General features: G+C 32.8%; 1 protein-coding gene across 2 annotated transcripts in view; it reads left to right on the top strand.

The window, feature by feature from the left end:
• Positions 1–5,122: 5,122 nt before the first annotated feature.
• LOC114341478 (bifunctional heparan sulfate N-deacetylase/N-sulfotransferase) overlaps positions 5,123–16,362 on the top strand; it is a 147,949-nt gene continuing 136,709 nt past the window's right edge. The window contains exon 1 of one of the 2 annotated variants that reach the window (XM_050659426.1): positions 5,123–5,616. The gene's annotated coding sequence lies outside the window, so the exon portion shown is untranslated. Of the gene's footprint in view, positions 5,617–5,789; positions 6,034–16,362 lie in introns of those variants that run through there. The other variant, XM_050659427.1, reaches the window with a different exon arrangement.

Raw genomic sequence — 16,362 nt, 5'->3', positions numbered from 1 at the left:
CTAGTGTTAGGACAGGTGTGGGAGAGACTGATAAATTTCAGGTGAAAGTAGGATTGCACCAAGGCTCGGTGCTTAGTCCTTATTTATTCTCATTAGTTTTGGACCAGATAACAGTGACACTACAGGGTAGCATTCCATGGTGCCTAATGTATGCTGATGATGTAGCGTTAATAGGAAATAGTGAAAGAGGCTTAGAACAAAAACTGGAACAGTGGAGACAAGCTCTGGAGGAAATTACAGAGTAATGAAGAAATAGATGGAGGTGCTTGCAGTAGAATTAGGGCTGGATGGATGAAGTGGAAAGAAGCTAGTGGTGTGTTGTGTGACGGAAAAATTCCAATGCAGCTGAAAGGAAAATTCTATACAGCCATAAGACCGGCTATGATGTACGGAACTGAATGTTGCGCAGTGAAAAAGAAAGAGGAACAACGAATGCATGTGGCGGAAATGAGAATGCTTAGATGGATGAATGGAGTGACAAAGAAGGATAAAATTAGAAATAAGTATATTAGGGGAAGTCTAGGTGTGGCACCAATTGATGCCAAAATGAGAGAGCATAGGTTAAGTTGGTTTGGTCACGTTAATTACCCAATACGAGGAATATCTGAAGTGCAGATTCCTGGAAGGAGTAGGAGAGGAAGACCAAAGAAGACCTGGGGGGAGACGATAAGGCAGGACATGTTGGTAAAGGGGATTAACATTGATATGACCCAAGATAGAATTGTGTGGGGAAATGCAATTATGGAAGCCGACCCCGCATAGGGACAAGGCAAAGAGAATTATGAATGATGGAAAGCAAAATAAAAGTAGACAAGAGAACAGTAAGACCAATGCTAACATATGCAGCGGAGACAAAGACCGATACAAGAAAGACGAAACAACAAATCAACAATATCGAAATGAAAGTATTAAAATTAGTAGCATCCGGCACCCTGAAGGGCACTAAGGATAATGAGAAAGAAGAAGATTAGTAGCGGGTATATAATTAAGAGACAGACAAATCAACAGAAGTATAGCCGAACAATGCAAAATTTAAAACATTAACAGGTGGATAAAAACAAGAAAAAAACTGGATCGAACATGAACCGAATGGGACCAGATAGATTAGCGAACATCTGTAAAAACAGCAAGCCGTATAGCAGAAGACCCGTTGGAAGTGGTGGAAAAGGTGGAAAGACAATGTTCAGTCAACAACATCTGAAACAGAATAAGAGGCGGACAAACAGGAGTAATTCTAGTCATACGAAGATGAAGAAGATTACCTAAAAAATGTAAGGGATTATTAAGGATTACCTGGGATAAGGTAAGGATAGTATTGGTTTAGACAAGAAACCGAGTAAGCGAAATGAAAATAGTATAAGATAAACCTTCAAGGTTTGATCACGAATTTCTCCTCCTGGGACACCAGGTTTACTATTCCGAAATTTGGAGTAGTAGAAACACTTTTAGCCTTTCATTGATTGATAGTATGAAAGAAAACTTTACTTGCATGTGATGTTAGAACTATTGTTCTGTAATTAATGATATCTGTTGGTGCTCCGCCGTTTTTATAGATTGGAATCAACACGGATATATACCAATCAGATAGGCATTTTACTGTATTCCATATATTTTTACATAGTGTGTGAATAACGTTGATTCTCTCAGCGTTTTTCCTGGAATTCTTCTCGGTACTCTTATCTCTGCCGTTTCCAGTGGTTTTTTTTTGTTGTGGCTGTATCGGGTGTTCTTCCTGATGCATATGTCATTATTGGCCTTGCACTTATTACTTCTTCTTCTTCTACGGCACTTCAGCCCAAATTGAGCCTTGGTCTTTTTTATTTTTTGCCTCCACTCTTGCTTGTCTGTGGCTGCTTTTCTCCATACACGGACTCCTAAAAGGGCTTGTGCGTCGCTGTTTACTGTGTCTTCCCAGCGCTTTCCAACCGGTCTCTTTCCCTGCATTCTAGCATTCAGTGCTCTTTTTGGTAGCCTATCCTCTCCCATTCTTATCACATGTCCGGTCCATTGCAATCTTTGTATTCTAATGAAGTCTGACAGGGGTGTTTCCTTATAAAGTTGATAAAGTTCATTGTTGTATCGACTTCTGAAGATTCCGTTTTTCCTCACAGCTCCTAGTATTCTCCTCAGTACTTTTCTTTCGAATGTGTCGAGTTTGTTTTTGGATGTTTCTTTCAGGACCCAGGATTCACTGCCATAGCATGTTATTGGTCGAATTAAAGTTTTATAGATTCTCATCTTTGTATTTCAGTGGACACTTTTAGACCGAAATATATGGGAGAGGGCTAAATAAGTCATGTTTGTTTGCGTTTTTTTCTTCCGTATTTCTCCATCTTCTGATCCGTCGGCATATATTTCCACTTTCAGGTATGTAAACTTTCCAACCGTTTCAATGTCATTTTTATGTATAATGATTTTTGGGACTATATTTTTTCCCGTCTGAGTCATTATTTTTGTTTTCTCTGTGTTAATTTCCAGACCTAGCATTTTTGTTTGTTTTTTAACTCTGCGTATGTTTCCTGTGCTCCTGTTGATGTTCTACTAATAATATTATTATCATCGGCATAAGCGGCCAGTTGAACCGTTCGGTTGTTCAGTAGGTTTCCTCGTCCAGTTTGCATTTGCCTAACCGCATACTCCAGTGCCAGGTTAAACAATGTTGGGGCCAGCCCACCTCCCTGCATTAGTCCCTGCGAAATTTTGAAGAAGTCATCTGTCCGGTGGTTTTGTATTCGTACACATGCCTGAGTTTCATCCATTGTGGCTTTAATGAGTCTTATTAGCTTGTGTGGTATTGCCAATTCAGCCAATATATAGTATAGTTTGTTCCTTTCGACTGAGTCGTATGCCTGTTTGAAGTCTACAAACACGTTGCGAACATCAATATCGTGTTCCCATGATTTGCTCAAGATCTGTTTGACTGTAAATTTTTGATTCAGTGTCGATCTTCCCCGTCGGAATACCCCGTCTGATACTCTCCAATAGATAATATTTTCTGCTAGTGGTTGTTGGAGTCGCTGGTTTATAATATACGTGAGGACTTTATATGCTGTACATAGTAGAGAGATTCCACGGTAGTTTTTGCACTGGAGTTTATTGTCTCCTTTTTTATAGATCGGGCATACTATACTTTTCTTCCAGTCGTCGGGTATCTTCTCTTCTTGCCATATGTCTTGGACGAGCGCGTGGATGTGACTTGCTAGGTGGTCGCCACCTACCTTATACAGTTCTGCTGGTATTTCGTCAACTTCCGGAGCTTTATTGTTTTGGCTGTATTGCGGCTGTATCGGCTTCCTGATGCATATGTCATTATTGGCATTGCACTTATTACTTAGGTAGGTACCTATGTATAAATTCTTGGCTTCATCTGGTGTTAAATACCTATGTCGGTTTCGCCATATAGTATAGTATAAAAGTCAAATTCAAAGTCAATGAGCGTCACAAAACAAAATAATAAAAACCGCGACTTTGACCGCTTATAACTACCCTCGTCCCCCACTCTGGTCTCCGGCTCTGGGGATTTTACTTAGTTATGTCATGGTCTATTCATTCCCAAATTTTGGTGCACTATTTCAATCACGAAAGTCGCAAAAAACCCTTTATATTTTTTATATACACCCCTACCCCACCCCTTTGTCGGCCACGCAGCGTTCCGCCCTAGAGATTTTACTTAGTTACTTCATGACCTACTTATTCCCAAATTTTGGTGCACATCTCGATCATGTGCGTCACAAAAAGAAATAATAAAAACCGCAGCTTTGACCCCTTATAACTACCCTCGTCCCCCACTCTGGTTTCCGGCCGTTGGGGAAAGTCATGTACACAACTAATTCAACATATCCCCGTATAGTTTTTCCATATTACTTATCACGCACAAAATCCGCTTCTATCTCTCCGACTGTGTTACAAACTTATTTTGGTTTATCACTCACAGTTAAAACCACTTTTGTGTGTTTATCCAAATATTTAGAAATTATTATAAATATTTATAAATTGTAGTTACAATAGCAATAAGATAAGATTTAAGGCTAATTTTCACAGATCCGATATCCGAAGACACGAAATACGAAATTTTTTCGTACGATTATATTTGATTGTCGTATCCGAAATTTTTTGACATTTGGGTAATATGTCAGATTATTCCATGGATTGATATTTGATACAAATGAACAAATGTTTGCTGTTGGAACAGGTACAGATAGATAGTTTTATTTCGATTTTATTCTTATTATTGTTTGGATCATCATGGATTCGTCAAATTATCTGTTTGAAGAGGATAAAAATGTGAGTTATTGTTAGAAGTACCATCACATCCATTTATAATTAACTGTTTTTAGTGGGAAATAAGCCACAATTTTACTAAAAAATAAAATCATTTTTTTATTAAAATTGTGGCTTATTTCTCATTAAAAATAGTTAATTACAAAAATGCCACAAGAAAATAGTTTCAGAACAACATCCATTTATAATTACGATTTTGTTGTTCCATTTCAATATATCAAAAACATAAACACTTCACAAAAGTAAGGTTAAAGTTCAAGACGTTCAAGATAGAATGTCAATAGTGTCAAAATTCATCCGATTTTCGTGCAAAAGTTAAAATAATTTTAACTTCTTCCGATGACTTTTTAATTTCGTACGAAAACCCAACTGTCACTTTTCAGCCAATGAAATTCTCTTAAATTTCTATCGTATGATCGTACCGTCGGACATCGGATCTGTGAAAATCCACCTTTAAGGGCCAATTTCTCATATCGAGTTCAACTCCAGTTTAATCTGAACTTCTACTAAACGTCAGTTTAAAGTCAAAATCGTCTTTCTCAATTCCCGTTCAACCGATGGCAGTTTAAACTTGAACGATGCTTGAACGGTGGAATTCGGCCGTTCAAAGATTTCAGAACTCAGTTCAGATGATTTCATGGACTACGCATGCGTTGTATTAACACGAAACGCTGTCATAATATAAATATATCCTATTTTATTATATTAAGCCTAACGATAAACGATAACATTATTTGTGTTTTTATAATATTTATTTATAATTATTAAAATGACTATTTGACTATAAATACTTAAATTTAACTTTATTCTAAAACAGCATAAAAAAGGTAGTTCAAAATGGCGACAGTTTTTACCTTTTGCCATCTATTGGCATTTCTCGAAAGCTGTAGAACGAGCACTGACATGAACGCGCAATGAGAAATGCATTCCAAACAGAACCGGAGATCACCCGTGAACCCGGTTCAACTGAACCATAGATTAACGCAGGTATGAGAAATCGACCCTTAAAGTGGTTGAGAATTTATAAAACAATGCCATATAAAAAGAGCACCGAACCCCCGATGATTAGACTGCCAACAATACATCATGAGAGTGTTGCCATCTGCTGAATGTGTTTAAAAATGGGTGTCAGCTTGACATTGACACAATTGTCAAAATTGGAAATGATCACCAAAAAGAGAGAGTACATTAAAATAGTGATTTGAAGAAATTCTAACGAACTGTAAACTAAAAAGTGTTTGTTTTTTCGGTGGTTACAAACATTACATAAAGAAACGTTTTATGGTATCGGTAGTGCGTTACATCAATATGTGAACAAAATAAATATAACTACAAGTAAGTAACATTACCAAGTATAGGTTATATTTTGATAGATTTGTGTGCTTTGAATATAACAATAAATGTATAAATTAATTTGCGCTGCACGTTTTATTTAACATTCAACCATTTAATGAAGAGGTTTATTCACATCAGGTATCAGACTCGAGTATAATGCGATACACACTTAGATAAGTTATTTTGGTTTGCATGGTTTGATACATTCCCAAGTAAATCAGTGTAGTGTGTTCCTTTATTTGAATGATTGTGGTTTTAATACATGTGCATTAATTTATGAACGCTTGCAGTGCATAATAAATCATTCTTAACTAACAAGACATGCAATAAAATCTTAAGATACAGAGATTGTGTTTTTAGGATAAATTACTAAGATTGTATTTTCAAAAACAGTGTAGAGTTGTGGAAGATAGTAAGGTAAATATTAAAATTTAATATTCAAATAAAATTCAACAAAATATCCTAATTGATGGCATGTTGAGCTTTCTTTTGTTTAGTTTTTTGAACATAAACATATTTTACACCTTCCCCTTAATATAGGCCTTAATAAGTTCTTGGCCTACAGTAGATAGAAATAGGCTTCTTTCCATTATTTTATTTTGCTGAACTCCATTAAAAATTATTTGAGCATTTACTCCTGCAATGTACAAAATGAGAATCCATATTACTTGAGGTCTACTAGTTTTATAGCATGCACATTTCTTATTCAATGAGTCTCATTGTAAAAATTTATAATCTGTTTCCTTCCATTAACTATTGTATTGGAATGATGTCTAGTTGACACTTTAACAACACCATACAATTCTTCTTAGGAAAAAAAGATGCAAGGCTCTCCTCCTATCAAACCAAAAACAGAATTAGGCTGGCAGTTTTTTGGTGTTATAATTCAGAAGGAACCTCTCTTTTATTTTAATTTTTTTAGAGTTCCAACTCCAACATCTAATATTATGGCGTCTACGTTCCTTATGAGCTCAATGGACGAGAACCAATTATTTTCGGTTATGTTTCTATTTGTACCAGACATTTGTGGAATAAGTGTCAACACATCTAGAGTGGGGATAGATACCTTTTTTGGACTTGCTTTGTGTGTATATATTCCCTCGTATATAAAACCATTTACCAAATAATGTGTCTTAAAGTCTGCTAAACACTGCATTTTTAGATAGTATTTGTGTAGGTGTACCTTATTTTAGGATACATCCTGAATTGGTATCTTCCTCCAAATGCAATAAGCATTTCATCTATTGTGAGATAAACTTACGTGCATAGAAATCGGCCCACCTAAAAATTTGGTCATTTTTGAAGTCTCGTATTTCCTAAACTTGTTGGCCGATTTAAGTGATTTTTTTAATATGTTATAGCCTTATTCTTCAACAATATCGCTGTAATAATATTATTGCTAAACAGGTAATTGTTATTTTATACCGGGTGTAACAATGATAGTGTGTTTTTTCCTCAAAGTTCGGAACACCCTGTGGAATATTCTAGCATATATAAAATATTGAAATTAAAACTCAACTGTAGCCTTAGGCCTTCTTAACATTTTACTTTTTGGTTCATTCGCTTATGTTGGATAATAAAAAAGTTAGGTATTTTAACAACTAGCAACATTCTTAATCAATACAGGGTGTTTCAAAATAAGTGCGACAAACTTTAAAGGGAAATTCTGCATGAAAAATAATGACTGTTTCATTTATAAACATATGTCCGCAAATGCTTCGCTTTCGAGATACGGGATGTTGAATTTTTTTTTACCAACTGACGATTTATTTACTGCTCTAAAACCGGTTGAGATATGCAAGTGAAATTTGGTGGGTTTTAAGAGGTAGTTATTGCGCATATTTGACATACAATTAAGAATTTTATATTCACCATTGGCGTGCATAGGGGTCATATTACCCAGTCATATTACCCGTATGAACGCCAGTGGTGAATATAAAATTTTTAACTGCATGCCAAAAAATGCGCAATAGTTACCTCTTAAAACCTACCCAATTTCATTTGTATATCTTATGCGGTTTTAGAGCAATAAATAAATCGTCAGATTGTACGAACAAAAATTCAACATCCCGTATTTCTGAAACGAAGCATATGCGAACATATGATTATAAACCTAACGGTCATTATTTTTTCATGCAGAATTACCCCTTAAAGTTTGTCGCACTTATTTAGAAACACCCTGTATTGATGAAGAACGTTGCTAGTTGTTAAAATACCTAACTTTTTTATTATCCAACATAAGCGAATGAACCAAAAAGCAAAATGTTAAGAAGGCCTAAGGCTACAGTTGAGTTTTAATTTCAATATTTTATATATGCTAGAATATTCCACAGGCTATTCCGAACTTTGAGGAAAAAACACACTATCATTGTTAGACCCGGTATAAAATAACACACGTTTTTAACAATAATATTATTACAGCGATATTGTTGAAGAATAAGACTATAACATATTAAAAAAATCACTTAAATCGGCCAACAGGTTTAGGAAATACGAGACTTTAAAATTACCAAATTTTTAGGTGGGCCGATTTCTATGCACGTAAGTTTAGATTCACTACAGCTATAATTGGACTGGCAATTAGTTATAAACATATTAAAAATATTAGATATAGCTGCCAGTTTATCTCCATGGGCAATACCTTCTTCTCTAGTGGCTGGGTCATCAAAATAAAGGTTTCCAAGCAAAAAATGAAATCACTTTAGTGACATGATTGCTTGAAATCTATCACGGCCAATACCATTAGTAGCAAAAAAACCCTAAATCTTCATTATTATTATTTATTTCAAATTTATTAAAAAAGATAGGTGATAAAAACGAGGTCTGGGGTGCACCTGCACCCCGCACCGCCTTACGAGGGTTAAAATTAATTGTGTATAAATTAAGTGAAAATAATTTTTATTATAAATTCTAATTTATCTTATTATTAAGTTTATTAATTTTTTTTTACATTAAAAGTTTTATTTTTAATGAAATACAAGAGTTTATTTATTTATTACTTATATATGGGAAATTGTTATGCAATAAGATGTGTATATATTTTATTTACTTAATAATTGATTTAAATTTTAATTAATACAGTAATCCCTCGTTATCCGCGGACTCATCAACCGCGGTTTCACTTATCCGCGGTTGCGATATCTGTTAAATCTTTAATGAGAATATTTTATTATTTTTATGGTATGTATACATTTAATAAATATGACTATCTAACTACTTATTTTATTGTTTCATTTATATATAATGTACATAATTTCATCATATTTATTTCTATGTACTAATATACGTATCCAAATTGGGATTATGTATATGTCATATTCTTCTTTGGATCTTGGATCCCTCGTCAACCACGGTTTCACCAACCGCACTTTTCTCTTCGGAACGTAACCCCCGCGGTTGAAGAGGGATTACTGTATCTAAATTAATGAAAATTGAAGTATAAACTTTAAGTACCTAATTTATAAAAAATTATTTTAAAAGTAATATTAAATTTAAAATAAATATTTTTAAAATTTAAAATCAGATTAGATTGATTTTTTGACCACGCATTAAATATGGATAACAGCGTGACCACTAGCTGGGCGGCGGGGTGTTATTCTATGTAGCATCTGTGTGGTATACCATACCCGGTGCTTACTGTTGACATCTTCTTTCCCATTACTTTTATCAGAGGGGTTTGAAGCTTCTTCTGTAACAATTTCAATGATTTGCTGATCATTATTTAACTTGTGGCCATCATCATCAGCTTGCCCATCACTGAGTCTTCTACATCATTGTTAGTCACCTCTTTACAGCCAGGAATAACAATGTAACAAGACTTTGCCAAATTTTTTCCAGGAGTTCCTTATAACTTTCTCATTGACAGATTCCCAAGCCTCTGCTAATAGTGGAAGTAATTTATCTTCATCACTGATTAGTCGCCTCAAGAGCTGCTTTCTGTATAACATTTTACATGCTGCAAAACGTGCTCATCTATTGGCTGTATCAGCGGGGTAATGTTTGATGGTAGAAAACAGCTTTTACATATCCACCCCCACAAACTAATTTACCATCTGACGGATGAGACATTGCATTGTCTTATTCTTATTACCATAGGCTCTTATTGCGTTCAAAACGAAAGTAAGTAGGTACTGTAATTATTGATAGGCATATTATTTATATTTTTTATTAAAATAGTGTTTTAAGAAAATCTGTTTAATCGGAAAAATTCGGTAATCCGAAATGGGTTTGGTCCCCAATAATTTTGGATTACTGGGACTCTACTGTATAATAAGCCTAAGAAGGCCTTCAATTCAATTATGTCAAGATGTTTGATATATTGATACACACTTAGATAAGTTATTTTGGTTTGCAGGGTTTGATACATCCATTGTGGTCTTAATTCATGTGCATTAATTTATTAATGCTTGCAGTGCATAATAAATCATTCTTAACCAACAAAACATGCAATAAAATCCTAAGATAAAGAGATTGTGTTATTTAGGATAAGTTACTTAAGATTGTATTTTAAAAAATCAGTGTAGAAGATAATAAGGTAAATATTAAAATTTAATAATCAAACAGATACAATAATTATTTACTTATCTATTTAAACCAACCTTTCATTAAAGTTTTGTATTGGTTTAAAATATTTTGATCTGCATCCATATAATTTTTTTCCTTCAACTCTTGGTCGCTCGCGTGGTTTTTTTACTTTGTGAGCACTTGCGGGGTGCTATGGCCTCCCCATAAATTAACACCATGTTTTTGAAGACATGGTAGCTTTCAGTGTACTTAATTCTGAAAATATTTTATTATATTATTTTATTTTATTATTACATTTTATTTTATTTATCAACGGGCAATCGCCCAATTAAAATACAATGTAAAAAATTATTAATAAATCGCAGAAAATGTTTAACCTAACCCCTAACCTACATTAAATTTAATGATTTTAGTGATACAAAAATAGGAGCAGTAAATAACAAACATTATCAAAACATATATAAAAGACAAGGACATCAAACTACCACACACATTACAACAATGTTTTATAATTGTAACAGGCAAATTAGTTTTATTTATACATTTCCTATTTCTCCTCAATTCATTGCCTTTCGTATCCGTAAGGATATAGGATCTGAAAATAATATTTCCCAGGGTCTATCAGGAACTTTATGTGCAATCATAGTTTCTTTTTGATTTGCTGGTTTATTTAGTTGACATTTCTCACAATTAGAAATAAAATGTTCTATATCTCTAGTCATTTTTTGCCAGATCATAATCTCTCTTGCTCGAAACTTACATTTTTGCATCCCAAAATGAGCTGAATGAATTAATTTAAGCATTTCAGATTTAAGTTCAGAAGCAACAATAATTTTTTGATTATAAAATAGTAAATTATCAAAGGTAATACCACGAGTCCTCTAAATTTTATCGATAATTTTTTTTGTTTTCACGAAAACTTCTTTATTTGGTAAAATTACGAAAACAAACCGAATGATAAAATCACGAGTCCGAAGGACGAGTGATTTTGTCCATTTCGGTTTGTTTGAGTGATTTTACCCTAAATAAAGAAGTTTAAGTATGAAAACGAAAAAATTTATCAAGCAAAATTTAGAGGACGAGTGGTATTTAAAAAGATTATTTTGTGAACCAATATGTATTATTAGTAAATACGGGCATCTGTGAAATATTTTTAAGACAACTAGGATCAATGTCTTAAGTAGGTTATAGATAAATTATTTTATGATTTAAAAATGAACCAATTTATTTATTATATTGTTAATACATAAAAAACTGTTTAAATCGAAAATGAACAATTATTAGAAACACAATTTTTATAACTAACATATGAGATTTTCCAATGTCGTTCGTAACGTATTATGTGAAATTTAGGGTACCTTAAGTTTTATCAGGGAAGAGACTGTTTTATCAAGGAAGAGGCTGTTTTATCATTATTACACTCAATGATTGGCTAGAACGACGCGTGGTGATTGGCAGAAAAAGCAAAAACGTCAGAATTTGACAGGTGAAAAAAATAATCTGATAAATAGATGTTATCCTTTAAATTATAAAAATATTTTAAATCCGAAGATAACTTTTTGTTATTTTTAGGCCAGTTATTTACGCAAAAGTTTTTAACTTGGGATAAAATAGGATCCTTTTCAATTGAGTTTTGAAACATTTTTTTTTCTTTAGACATCGGTACAGTTAAAGAAAGAGAATGTACAGTATACTCTAACTCCTCGTCAACTTGCATTGGACTTTTAATGAACGATCTGCTTAATGTGTCTGCAACAAACATTTTAGAACCAGGCAAATATTCAACTTTAATATGATACTTTTGTAATCTTAACAACATTCTTTGTAACCTAGCACTGACATTATCCAAACTTTTTTTGAAAATTGATATCAAGGGTTTGTGGTCAGTTTTTATCAAAACCTCACGACCATAGATCCAATAATGAAATTTTTCACAAGAAAATACAATACTAAGTAACTCCTTTTCAATCTGAGCATACTTTACCTCGGCTTTATTTAGAGAACGAGATGCAAATGAAATTGGATGTTCATTTTGCATCATACAAGAGCCAAGACCTTGACTTGAAGCATCTGTTTGTATTTCTATAGGCAAATTTTCATCAAATATTTTCAAAATCGGTTTATTTGTTATTAAAAGTATCCAACTCTTGTTGATGAACATCTAACCATTCAAAATTTATGTCATTTCTTGTCAGATTTCTCATCTCAGAGGTTAACTGTGACAAATTAGGGATAAATTTTGAAAAAAATTTAAAAAGACCAAGAATTCTCAACAAATCTTTTTTATTAAATGGTGTTTCAATAGCTAACACTGCCTCTATATTTTTTTGTGAAGGTTTAATCCCTTGTTTTGATATGTTTTGACCCAAAAAATTAACTTCCGACGTTTTATACTGTAATTTATCGAAATTGAATTTTACATTATATTTTAAAGCTTTTTCAAGGACTTTTTTAAATGCAACATCATGATCTTGGTCATTAGAGCCATATATAATAATGTCATCATAATAAATACTTACATTGGGAATATCTCCAAAAATTTCCATATTTTTACGTTGAAATATCTCTGGAATGCTACTTAGGCCAAAGGGCACTCTGTGAAATTTGTACCTTCCGGATGGAGTATTAAATGTGCAGAGATCTGAACTTTTTTCAGTTAATTGGACCTGCCAAAAACCATCTTTCATGTCTATTACTGAAAAAAATGTTTTTCCTTCTAACTTAGAGAGGATTTCGTCACATCTGGGAATAACATAGTGCTCTCTACAAATAGATTTGTTTAATGGTTTTGGATCCAAACAAAGACGAAGGGACCCATTAGGTTTTTCTACAATCATTAGCGAATTTACCCATTCCGTAGGATAATCAACTTTAGATATTATACTTTTCTGTTCAAGATCATCTAGTGATTTTTTCAACCTGTCATGCAAGGCTAATGCACTCAAAAAAATTTAGTTCGTAATATTGATTAACAGTGATTATTGAATAGTATTTCGTTCTCACAACAATTTAATTTGTTGTTTCAACGAACTTTTAGACATTGACGAATGTACTTGGTTATTGTCACAATGATTGAATAATAATTGTGAGAATAACTACAGTACATTAATCAATAACACTCAATTTATTCAGCCAATAACTTAGTTTCGTATATTTAATAAATACTGTTAATTGTGGCAGCAACTCACGTTCTTGATTTCGTAGATGACAAGCAATTACCTTATTTTATCGTGACAACGTACAGATTTCATTAAAACAATGTACAAATGTTGTTAATATAGAGTAATATATGATTATTGAATAGATGTACACTGATTGTTGTGCCAACGAATGCATTAATTAATCTACTACTGCCTTTAATTCCCACAATCAATGCGTTAATTGTGGCAATAATCGTGGTTGTTGAGACAATAAATGTTTTGCTTGACCATTTGAAATGTAACGGCTTTTCCTTGAAAGTGCCGAATAATAATTGCATTTTGTTTCCAAGTGTAGTCCGTAGTAGAAGGAAGATAAGGATAAGATATTACTTATTTTTTATATTTGAACAAAAGTAAGTTTTTTCTGATAAGGTAAATACGGGAGAATATTCTAATTAAAAATAAACTTGTCAGTGTCTTATGTTTGTGTTTACTTTTAATATTGTCTTGTGATGTTATTTATAAGATGAACTGAAAATGAATTTTCGAACACTGAACGAAAAAAAATAATTAGTATTTTTGAAAATTTAAACGCAGAATAAAATATTAGAGTATTATCGAGGGTCTGACGTCCCTGAGAACTTCTATAATGATTATTTTAATAAGTCACAGGGGTGAAAAATAGAAAATTTAGTATGATTTTTTTATTTCAAATATACTATTCAAAAGAAACTTTTTGTTTATTCTAAGGGACTTTCAGCCCTCAGTAATAATGTAGTCTTTTATTCTGCGGTTAAATTTTTCAAAAATACTTACTTATTAGTTTTCTCAGGATTCCAAAAAAATTAATGCGTTTAAAAATAATTCGATCGAAATTTTGCCCCTGCGCTCTCAAAAATGATTAAAGTGTTATACATTTTTGAAATCACCATTTCAAACACTTTTAAATGAGCTGTCACATGATGTACTTTCCCATTAAAAAAATCAAAGTTACGCCTGTCACCTGAAGAGGGATCGTGTAAAGTTCGAAACATTGATGTTATAATATACTTTGATAATTTTAAAAATTGACCTGTCTGAGCGTTTTGCTTATGTACTAAAAATAAATAAGTTAATAAGGGGAGGGGGGAGTGTAACACTTGTTCCAGTGCACTGTATAAGCGATATAATAATTATGAGAAATCACACAGTGTAAAGTCCTAAAGGTTAAGGACAAAAAAGGGGATTTAAAAAATTATTATTAATCAATTAATATGATACATTGGGCTAATGCATTCAGTAATTATTAATATAAAATACGTTCATAGCAGGAATGAACGAAACTGATTGTAAGAATGAATAGAATTGCTTGTAAGAATAACCGTATTTATTGTGCCAATGAACGGAATTAATTGTAACAATAAACGGAAATAATTGTAGAAATAAACGAAATACGTTAGGAGAAATAACACTGTTATTGGCACAACGAATGGTCTTCGTCGGTCAATTAACGACGTTGTTGTTTCAATAAATAGTGTTCGTTGACTCAATGAACTGAGTTCGTAATATCAATAAAATGATATTATGGTATACATAATGAATGTTCGTCCATTCAATAAACGTAATACATTGGCTCAACTAACGAAAATAATGAATTGATGAACATCGCTTTGTTGTTCCAATAAAACTAAGAATTGGACAAATTTTAAGAATTGCGTTTGTTGTCTCAATTAACATTTTTATTGATATTACGTACCTTTTTCGTTGAGTGTGGGACCTTCCTCTGTGTTTGAATCACAGGTACAGCATTATCTTTTAATTTTATATCTACTAAACCTGCCATGCAACCCAAACCTCCAAAAAGATCTTTAAAGTTCGAGTACAACTCCTCTCCATTGTTAGTCAGCGGTTCATTTTCATTAAAAATTTTCGTATGTACAGAATTTATTCGAGAAATCATATTAAAATGTATACAATCATTTAATCCTAATAAAGGTTCTGAATCAAGATCCACTATTAAAAAATTTATGTTCTTAAAAGTATCCTTATACAAACATTTTAAGGTTATATGACCTACAGGCTTTGATTTAAAATTTCCATATGAAATTATGGTCATGGTTGTCGGTAATATTTTTGACTCACTAATATTAAGGTTCTTAAAAAATTTTAGTGGCAAAATACTTGATTCAGCCCCTGTATCTAATTTGAATCTTATATTTATATTATTCACCTGAATATTTTCATACCAACTTACTTTATTTGAGTCTTGTTTTTGTTCAAAAATAAATATTGACTCTTCTTCAATCTTTTCGTCATTCTTATCAAAACCATCGACCTCAGTTTCGACACAGTTTGTTTCTTGAATTTTTACATTTTTTTGTACCTCAGATGCCTTTTTTCCCTGTTCATTTGACGAGCTTGGTTGATTTGAGGAGCTTGGTTGATTTGAGGAGCTTGGTTGCTCATCATTTCGCTGCTTATTTTTACAGAAACAAAGGTTAGAAAAGTGTCCTTTTCTATTGCAAATCTCACAGGTTTGGTTATATGCAGGGCACTTTCTCACCTCATGCTTTGTATCGCACCGTATAGAGTTTCTTGTAAACTTAAATTTAACTGCGTTTATTTCTTCTGTTTCTTCTTTTGTATTTAACAGTTCGACATGCTTTAAGGTCACCTCTATGCTCCTACAATATTCTTGCATTTTGTCCAGAGACATGGTTGTCTCTCTCAGCAAATGTCTCTGAACTTGTTTATCAAGCACGCCCAAGACCATCCTATCTTTAATTATTCGATCTGCATAACTTTGCTTGCAATTGTCTTTCTCACAATAGACCAGGGCGCATCTGTAAAAATATTAGTACATTTGGACATTGAGAGGTGACTCAAATTTTTTTGCAGAAATTGCTTGAAAATAACTCAATTAATAATATTCGAGTTATCCTCCCTCTCAAAAAGGTCCGGAACATTGTTTAAATAATCAAAATATCAAAAAATGAAGGAAACATTCGATTTTTTTCTTCGGTTTTTGAGTATAACTTTAAAAGTATTCATTTTCGAGAAAAGTTGTATTGACATAAAAGTTGCGTAATTAAATTTACTACAA

This window comes from Diabrotica virgifera, chromosome 8 (assembly GCF_917563875.1).
Source record: "Diabrotica virgifera virgifera chromosome 8, PGI_DIABVI_V3a".
Classification (NCBI taxonomy): domain Eukaryota; kingdom Metazoa; phylum Arthropoda; class Insecta; order Coleoptera; family Chrysomelidae; genus Diabrotica; species Diabrotica virgifera.
The sequence above is the reverse complement of the archived record's forward strand: the minus strand, read 5'-3'. Positions and strand labels throughout refer to the sequence as shown.